Raw genomic sequence first — 9,548 nt, 5'->3', positions numbered from 1 at the left:
AAAATCAAGTGCCGATAAGAGGTAATCCACTGATAGCGACATGCAGAAGCTTGTGTGTAAGTGAAACCAACATTGTGGCTTGTCTTTAACATAGGAACTCGAGTACAAAACCTTAAGTTCTTAAGACTTACCCAATACCCTCCCTCAACAAGGTATTGGGGGACATAACAGAGTATTATTCTATACTTAGGAGGTACAAGGGAAATGAGTCTTACCCGCAGAAAGGTGAGGTCAGCTATGCTGAGCCTTGCGGAGCTGTTTTCCCCAGAGGGGAAAAAGTGAAAGGAAGAAAGGAGCCAGTCATTCTTACTCATTCACCCTAGACTGACCCGGGTAACCTCAACCCTCTGCTTCTTGTCCATCAATGGGCTTGCGGTGTTTAGACCATTTGTTGTGCGACCACCAAAGGACCGATGGAAAAGGTTTCCATGTTCCTGTGGGTTATGTCTTTGCAGGTAGTGGTCAGTGAAGGTTGATTGATGCTTCCACATGCCCGCTTGCAGTAGCTGTGCCACATAGTAGTTTCTGGAACGCCAGGGACATAGCAACGCTACTGATGTTACGAGGTCTGGGTCCTAGGATGGAGGAGGGTCTGGATTGAGAGCAAACTCAATAGCCTTGCGATCCAGAAGGGAAAGAAAAACCTAGCGACACTCCTCTTGACCTTCCCCATGCTGGTCAACAGTACTGACACACGGGGGTGAGCTGTTGTCGTTCTTTTAAGGTAACGCCACAGACTCCTCACTGGGCACAACCCAGCTGAATTGGGTCTTCGGTTACCGAATGAAGACTCTCTATCCGGAATGGGTCGCACCTAGGGTAAAGCACACTCGGATTTTGAGTCTTGGTAACCAACTCAGGGACGCCGCTGAGAATTACTTCTCCCCATCTCCTATAGTAAGAGACGTCAGAAGATGGATTATACAGCTCACTAACTCTCTTGGCCAGTGCCAAAGTGAGTAGAAAAGCCATCTTCCATGTAAGGAAGCAATCTGTAGCCAGGCAAAGAGGTTCGTAGAGAGGGGCCTTCAGGGACTGAAGGACCCGAACCGCGTTCCCAAGAGGAGGTTGAGATGTGACAGGGAACAAATTATCTCAAACTTTGTATGTGTAAAGGCTTCGAGGGGAGAGATCCCCCTTCCACGACATCAAACACAAAGGACCGAACACTTCGCCTGGAAGACTGACATTGAAAAGCGTCTGAGGTGTCTAGACATCTTTTCCGCAACTCGCTGCGAAAGGCCTCTCTGAGAGAGGAGATGTAGGACAGTTTCCATGCGTGAAGTCGAAGCGAAGCTATGGCTTTGGAAAGTTTTGGCATGTGGCTACTTAGAAGATAATGTCGTGGAGGAAGTTCCCTCGGAAGCTGCAGAAGGTCTGAAAACCATTCTGTGTGATGCCATAGCAAAGCTATTGGAGTCATTGATAAGTTCCTGCTTATCCTGACTTGGCTGAGGACTTTCTCACCAGACCGAAAGGGGGAAAAAACATACACCTTTAAGCTCTCCCACCGTTCTTGGAATACATCTTGCTCGAGAGCCTGGTGTTTTGGGACTGTGGAACAGTCCAGCGGGAGCCTGAAGTTCAGGGCCATTGCGAGCAGGACCACAATTGGGGAACCCCACAAAGTTGAGACTTCGTTGGCTACAAGATGATTCAAAGACACTAAGAGCCCACTATCTGAGTGGTCCTGCTCAGATTATCTGCCAGCACAAAATGGAATGGTACAGCATATCCCCACTCCCACCCCGTTCTTTTGATGAATCCGAGGAGAGCATCAGCTCCAGAGGGGTGACGAGAAGATTGGCCTCTTTGCAGGGATTCTTGTCTGCCACCCACCATCTGCGGTTCATTGAGGGGGGGGGGGGAAGATTGCATAGCAAGAAAAGCATCTTGAGATGATGTCAAGACGTGCAACTGCTTATACATTTCTGCAATGAAGGAGGGGAATCCTGTCCTCCCTCCAACTGCCCCCAATCTAGTGGGGGTTGGCCAAGTAAGAATGATACACAACGGTAAACCAGGTAGCCAGTATAGCTTATGTTGTAAAATCGATTCTCCATGGAAATCGCTTTCCGGACAGGACACCAATCAGTAGCTACCAAACATATCCAACCATTCCGAAAGAAAGAGATTGAGACGTATCTTCAATCTACTGTTGGACGAGTAATATGCACAAGTCCGTCTGCGGAGTAGTAACCCAGAACTGTGAGCAGGGCAAGCATACGGCGCAGCCCGACTTAAAGTTGTCTCCGGAACTCAGTTAGAGAACGTTGAAAACGTTCGCAACAGAGATTCTTCCTTTTTTCTTTTCTTTTTTCGATTGGTAAAATAGCATTAGTGTAGAATGTTCCCTATTAGGGGACAGATATGCTTATTAGAAGTTTCCGATCAGAGTCATTGAAGGAAACTAGAACTTCCGATTGGGCGAAAGGAAAAAAGTGCCTACAAGAAGGCAGAACGTAAATGCCGTATGTCGGGTTACAGGAAAGTAGCCAAGAAATGTACTGAATAACCTGGTTTCAGTAAGGGATATATATAATTATACAACTTAATAGAGCGGAGTTCTAATTGCAAGATGTATATACAGTAGCCCTTATTGGTAGAAATGTCGCTTACACACATATGTACTTGTCCATCTGCGGTAGCACATGCATATTCTGCTTCCAGGAATGTTTGCAACGTATCTCTACTTTCGGCAGAATTTTTCTAAACGCAGCAACCGCCTTGTGGTGGCTGGGTGGTTACACCCGTTAAAGGGTGGTACGAGGAATCATTCCCGTTTTCTAACTTCAGTTCATCTATGCCCGACCTGTCTCCTGAGGGGAGGTGGGTGGGCCTTTGAATGTACTGTATATATAACTGCCAGGTAAGTATTCATAAAACTTTGTTTTATCATAAAAACTCCATTTTTATGAATAGAACTTACCTGGCAGTTATATATACATAGCTGATTAACACACTTGGAGGAGGTGATACAGTAAACATCGTTGGGGAAACAACCAAAAAAGTTGTAGGATAAAAAACACCTTGATTCCTCACCTGTTAAGGTAGCTGACTTCAAAGGTTCCTGCCTCTTGAGTCGCTTTCCCTTAGGAGTGTCAGCCAGGATGTAACCTGCAGTGCTGAAAACACTCAATCGAGTCTGTCAACGGGGTAAGACCAACAATCTGACTAGACTTCAGTTCTACCTATTGCCCAATATTAAAAACTGCAACCTTACCAAAACCAACCACCTAACCTTTGCAAAGTAGATACAAATTATCTAACTAGACTGAGGTGACTGTACACAAGTCGACGTCCTCAGACAACCCTTAAAAGCACCAACCCACACACAGGTATACAAAACTAAGGTTGAGGGGAGGTAGTAACTCCTTTGCCTAATACCGAAGCCGTAGCTACGTATGGGCCCAAGATATAGCATTTCTCATAATCCACTCTCACCTCTCTGAGGTAATGAGAGGCGAACACAGAGTTGCTCCTCCAGAATGTCGCATCCATAATTTGTCTGACCAACATGTTCTTGCGGTAAGCAAGCGAGGTCGCAATGGCTCTCACTTCGTGAGCCTGCACTTTTAAGAGTTCAAAGTGTTCCTCCTCACACAAGAGATGCGCTTCTCTTATAACTTCCCTCAGGAAAAAAGACAAAGCGTTCTTGGAAAGGGGCTTCTGAGGATCTTTCACAGAACACCACAAGGAGCGAGAAGAGCCTCTCACATTTTTTGTGCGAGACAAGTAGGCCTTGAGGGCTCGTACTGGACAGAGGAGCCTCTCTTGCTCTTGACCCACTAGGTAAGTCAAGTTAGGAACCTCAAAGGCAGGGCTTTGAAGGGTTCTCGTTCTTGGCGAGGAAGTCTATTCTTAAGGCACAAACTGCCCCATTCAGATTGAAGCCTACCTGCTTTTCTATTGCATGGACTTCACTGACTCTTTTAGCTGTTGCTAAGGCCAAAAGGAAGAGGGTTTTCTTCGTAACCTTCCTAAGAGGAGCTTGTGAGATGGGCTCAAATCTCTTGGTGCACAGAAATTTAAGAACCACATCAAGGTTCCAAGAAGGGGGCTTTAACTGGACCTGTTTGGTTGTCTCAAAAGACTTCAAGAGGTCATGGAAGTCCTTATCGTGAGACAAGTCCAAGCCTCTATGTCGACAGACTAAAGCGAGCATACTTTTGTACCCCTTGATTGCGGACACAGCCAGCTTAGCGTCCTGCCTGAGGTACAACAAGAAATCAGCAATCTGGCTCACAGAGGTAGTGGATGAGGAACTCTTGTGGTTCCTACACCAAGCCCTAAAAGTCTCCCACTTGGACTGGTAGACCCTCTGTGAAGAGACCCTCCTCGCTCTGGCGATAGCTTTCGCAGCTTGCGCTGAAAATCCTCTCGATCTGACGAGCTTCTCGATAGTCTGAAGGCAGTCATTTTGAGAGTGAGGGGGTTTTGATGATACCTCTCGAAGTGGGGTTGTCTGAGCAGCTTTGGACTTGCAGAAAGGCTTCTTGGAAAGTCCATCAACAAGTCCACCACCTCCGTGAACCATTCCCTCATCGGCTAGAAAGGAGCTACCAAGATCATTCATCCCAAATCGAGGAGAGCGAATTTCCTGACTACCAGATTGATAATCTTGAACGGGGGAAAGGCATATGTGTCCATCCCCGTCCTAATCCATCAAAAAGGCGTCCACCGCTATTGCCTTCTTGTCCGGAACCAGGGAGTAATAGTTGGGGATCCTCTTGGTTAAGTTGGAGGCGAAAAGATCGATGAGGGGTCTCCCCCACAGCCTCCAGAGACTCTGACAGACCTGTTGGTTGAGGGTCCATTCTGTGAGAAGGACCTTCCCTTTCCTGCTAAGCATGTCCGCCCTCACATTTCTCTGTCCCTGTACAAACCTCGTCAGCAGATCTATCTTGTTCTCCTTCACCCAAAGAAGGAGCTCCCTTGCTGTTTCGAACAGAGACAGAGAGTGAGTCCCACCTTGCTTTCTGATGTAAGCAAGAGCTGTGGTGTTGTCTGAGTTGACCTCCACAATCTTCCCAGACACCGAGTCTTTGAAGGCCTTTAGCCCCAGAAAAATGGCCATCAGCTCCTTGTTGTTGATGTGCCATTCCAGCTGATTTCCTGCCCAATAGCCTGAGACCTCCTTGCTTCCTAGTGTTACCCCCCCAACCTGACTGATGCATCTGAAAACAACACTAGGTCTGGGTTCTTCTTGTGTAAGGAGATCCCTTCCCCTAACAAGACTGGATCCAGCCACCACTTCAGAAGATTTTTGACTTCTGCTAGAATGGGGAAGGAAAAGGAGTCTTCCTGCGTCTTTCTGTTCCACGTTTTCAAAAGAAAGTGCTGCAGAGGCCTTAGATGGAGTCTCCCCAGAGAGACAAACTGCTCGAGGGAGGATAGAGTTCCCAGCAAACTCATCCACTCCTTCGCTGAGCACCTCTTCTTGTCCAGGAAACTTCTGACTTTTTCGAGACACTTGGTCAGTCTTTCCTGTGAGGGAGAAGCCCGAAAAAGAACTGAATTCAGAACTATCCCCAAATAGAGAATAGTCTGATTCGGCTTGATCTGAGACTTCTCCCTGTTGATGACCAGGCCTAGATCTTGAGCCATCATAAAAGTCTTTCATAAATCCTCCAGACATTTCTCCCTCGATCGTGAACGAATCAGCCAATCGTCCAGATAGAAGGATATCCTTATTCCCTCTTGATGCAGCAAGCCTGACACATTCGCCATTATCCTGGTGAAGACTTGAGGAGCCGTGCCGAGACCGAAGCAAAGAGCTCTGAACTGGAAGCACTTGCCCTGCTTTACAAATCTCAGGTACTTTCTTGAAGTCGGATGGATGGGGACATGGAAATACGCGTCCTGCAAATCGAGGGACACCATCCAGTCCCCTGGACGTACTGATGCCAGCACAGACTGAGTCGTCTCCATGGAGAACTTTGTCTTCTCCACAAAGACGTTGAGAGAACTGACATCCAGGACGGGTCTCCATCCGCCCGAGTTCTTGGGGACTAGAAACAGGCGATTGTAAAAACCTGGGGAGGATAGATCCCGAACCGGTTCTATCGCTCCCTTGTCTAGCATTTGGTCGACTAGGTCTATTAGGGCCTTCTGTTTCCCCAGATCTTTGTACCGGGCTACTAAGGCCAGCGGAGCATCTGCGAGAGGAGGTTTCTTCAGAAAGGAGATCTTGTATCCTTCCTTGATGACTGAGAGGGACCAGGTGTCCGCCCCTCTCCTCTTCCAAGACTGCCAAAAACCTGACAGTCTTGCGCCCACTGTCTGGAGGAGACGAACTTCATTTTCTGGAGCGAGCTCTGAATGAGCCCCTGTTTGATCTTGGTCCTGACTCTTGCCTTCTTCCTCTAAAATCTGGTCTTGAAGCAGTCCTGCCCCAAAAGGGCTGCTGGAATTTCTTTTCCTCTCGTTTCGAAGAAGAAGGAGTGGTTGCCAATGGCTTACAAGCTGAACGAGATAATAGGTCTTGGGTGGCTTTTTGGGCCAGCGAAAGCGTAATGTCTCTAACCAGGGACTCGGGAAAAAGATGTTGAGACAGGGGGTCGTAAAGAAGCTCAGACTTCTGCGCAATGGTAACAGACCTTGAAGTAAAAGAGCAAAGCAGGGCTCTCTTCTTTAGGATCCCAGCTGAGAACAGCGCAGCCAACTCATTCGCCCCATCTCTGAGGGCCTTGTCCATACAGGACATAATACTGGTAAGGTCCCGAGTTCCTTCCATCTGGTCAGTTTTCCTTGCCAGAGTCCCTAGCGACCAGTCTAGAAAACTAAAAACCTCAAAGGCTCTAAAAATACCTTTGACGAGATGATCCAGCTCCGACATCGACCACATGACCTTGGCTGAGTTGAGAGCATGCCTTCTAGCTGAGTCCACTAAGCCAGAGAAGTCACCCTTGGAGGAGGAAGGCACTCCCAGACCTGACAGTTTACTTGTGAACCTAAGTTCTGGAGAGAAGAGGCGAGGCCTTTCAGACCCCCTGGTTTTGCTATGACACACCCCTGGCTCCTCCCCCAGACAGCCGTAAGCGGGCACAAACCACGCCCATCGGGGCGGAGCAACAAGAGACATGTGTGTTGACAGGAACCAAACCGCCATATTTGAAGTTGCAAGTTGCTATGAAGTATATCTGTACTTACCATTCCATTTTCCTGTTGTGAGATTTATTTGAGATTGCAAATTACTACAAGTAGTAACTGAAAGTTCCAATTTGTGAATTTCAACATTTTCCATTCCTCTTTATATTCTAAGATAATATAATGTGACAGTAGTTCACCTCCCCTTTCCAAGATATTCCTATCTTGTTACCTAAAAGTTGCCTTTCCTCTAAGTGCAAGGATAAGAGTCTAAGTATATCTTAAAGAAATTTATGAATAATTGAAAAATGTTATGGTTGGCCTTCAGAAACATATAAGCTGTTGACTTTGTATGTAATTACTTTACAAATCCTTTATTTCCTCCAGAATGGTCTCCTCGGTTACGGGGGAAGGGTCGGAGGGTGAACCAGACCCTGGGTCTGAAAGGCCTCGCCTCTTCTCTCCAGAACTTAGGTTCACAAGTAAACAGTCAGTTCTAGAGAGAGAGAGGCTTCAGCCTTTCAGACCCACTGGTTTTGCTCACCCGATACTTCAGGGGGCATGAAGATGAAGTCCTGCAACGACTGCATCGAAAGCTCCCTGTAGACCGAGGAGAGCATAAAATGACCCAAATACAGAGTTGCTTTTCCAATTCATTCTAGTCATTATCTCTTGCAGCGTGACTCCATTATACATCATCCTTGAAGCTGCTTGACCTCTGATAGAATAGAAATTGGTGGAGTGTTTTCTGGCATTGGGATCAGCTCTGAAAATACAGTCCCTGAATAGCTGCCTCATCTTTGGAAGGGACATGATCTTGAAGTTTTCATCCAGCCAAATATGGTCTTTCCTATCTATGTTTCTTTCTGCACAGATTTTATTTGTGTACTCCAGATAAAATTTTAATTGTCTAACTGGACAAATATGTTATTTTCATTAGTAAAATAAATTTTTGAATATACTTACCCGATGATCATGTAGCTGTCAACTCCGTTGCCCGACAGAAATCTACGGTCGGGATACGCCAGCGATCGCTATCCAGGTGGGGGTGTACACAACAGCGCCATCTGTGAGTAGGTACTCAAGTACTTCTTGTCAACAAGAACTCAATTTTCTCCTCGGTCCACTGGTTTTCTATGGGGAGGAAGGGCGGGTTCTTTAATTCATGATCATCGGGTAAGTATATTCAAAAATTTATTTTACTAATGAAAATAACATTTTTCAATATTAATCTTACCCGATGATCATGTAGCTGATTCACACCCAGGGTGGTGGGTGGAGACCAGCATACATGTTAACAAAGAAGCTAAGTATCCCGTATTTCATTTTATCAGTTATTCAAAATAACAAACATAAAATAAATAAGTACCTGGTAAGGAAGTCGACTTGAACTATTACTCTGCCTTTTTTAAGTACGTCTTCCTTACTGAGCCTAGCGGTCCTCTTAGGATGCTGAACGACTCCTAGGTGCTGAAGTATAAAGGGCTGCAACCCATACTAAAGGACCTCATCACAACCTCTAACCTAGGCGCTTCTCAAGAAAGAATTTGACCACCCGCCAAATCAACCAGGATGCGGAAGGCTTCTTAGCCGACCGTACAACCAAAAGAACAACAATAAAAAGTATTCAAGAGAAAGGTTAAAAAGGTTATGGGATTATGGGAATGTAGTGGCTGAGCCCTCACCTACTACTGCACTCGCTGCTACGAATGGTCCCAGGGTGTAGCAGTTCTCGTAAAGAGACTGGACATCTTTGAGATAGAATGATGCGAACACTGACTTGCTTCTCCAATAGGTTGCATCCATAACACTCTGCAGAGAACGGTTCTGTTTGAAGGCCACTGAAGTAGCAACAGCTCTCACTTCATGTGTCCTTACCTTCAGCAAAGCAAGGTCTTCTTCCTTCAGATGAGAATGTGCTTCTCTAATCAGAAGCCTGATGTAGTAAGAAACTGCGTTCTTAGACATCGGTAGAGAAGGCTTCTTGATGGCACACCATAAAGCTTCTGATTGTCCTCGTAATGGCTTTGACCTTCTTAAATAGTACCTAAGAGCTCTAACTGGGCAAAGTACTCTCTCTAGTTCGTTCCCCACCAAGTTGGACAGGCTTAGGATCTCGAACGACTTAGGCCAAGGACGGGAAGGAAGCTCGTTTTTAGCCAAAAAACCGAGCTGCAAGGAACATGTAGCCGTTTCAGATGTGAAACCTATGTTCCTGCTGAAGGCGTGGATCTCACTTACTCTTTTAGCTGTTGCTAAGCACACGAGGAAAAGAGTTTTTAATGTGAGGTCCTTAAAAGAGGCTGATTGGAGCGGTTCAAATCTTGATGACATTAGGAACCTGAAAACCACGTCTAGATTCCAGCCTCGAGTGGACAACCGACGTTCCTTTGAGGTCTCAAAAGACCTAAGGAGGTCCTGTAGATCTTTGTTGGTGGAAAGATCCAAGCCTCTGTGGC

General features: G+C 46.4%; 1 protein-coding gene across 1 annotated transcript in view; it reads right to left on the bottom strand.

Annotated features, from left to right (window-relative positions):
* The window catches only part of LOC137615271 (non-structural maintenance of chromosomes element 3 homolog), a 281,126-nt gene that overhangs the window by 189,062 nt on the left and 82,516 nt on the right, over nucleotides 1-9,548 (bottom strand). The window lies entirely within an intron of this gene.

This window comes from Palaemon carinicauda, chromosome 21 (genome assembly GCF_036898095.1).
Source record: "Palaemon carinicauda isolate YSFRI2023 chromosome 21, ASM3689809v2, whole genome shotgun sequence".
Lineage (NCBI taxonomy): Eukaryota > Metazoa > Arthropoda > Malacostraca > Decapoda > Palaemonidae > Palaemon > Palaemon carinicauda.
The sequence above is the reverse complement of the archived record's forward strand: the minus strand, read 5'-3'. Positions and strand labels throughout refer to the sequence as shown.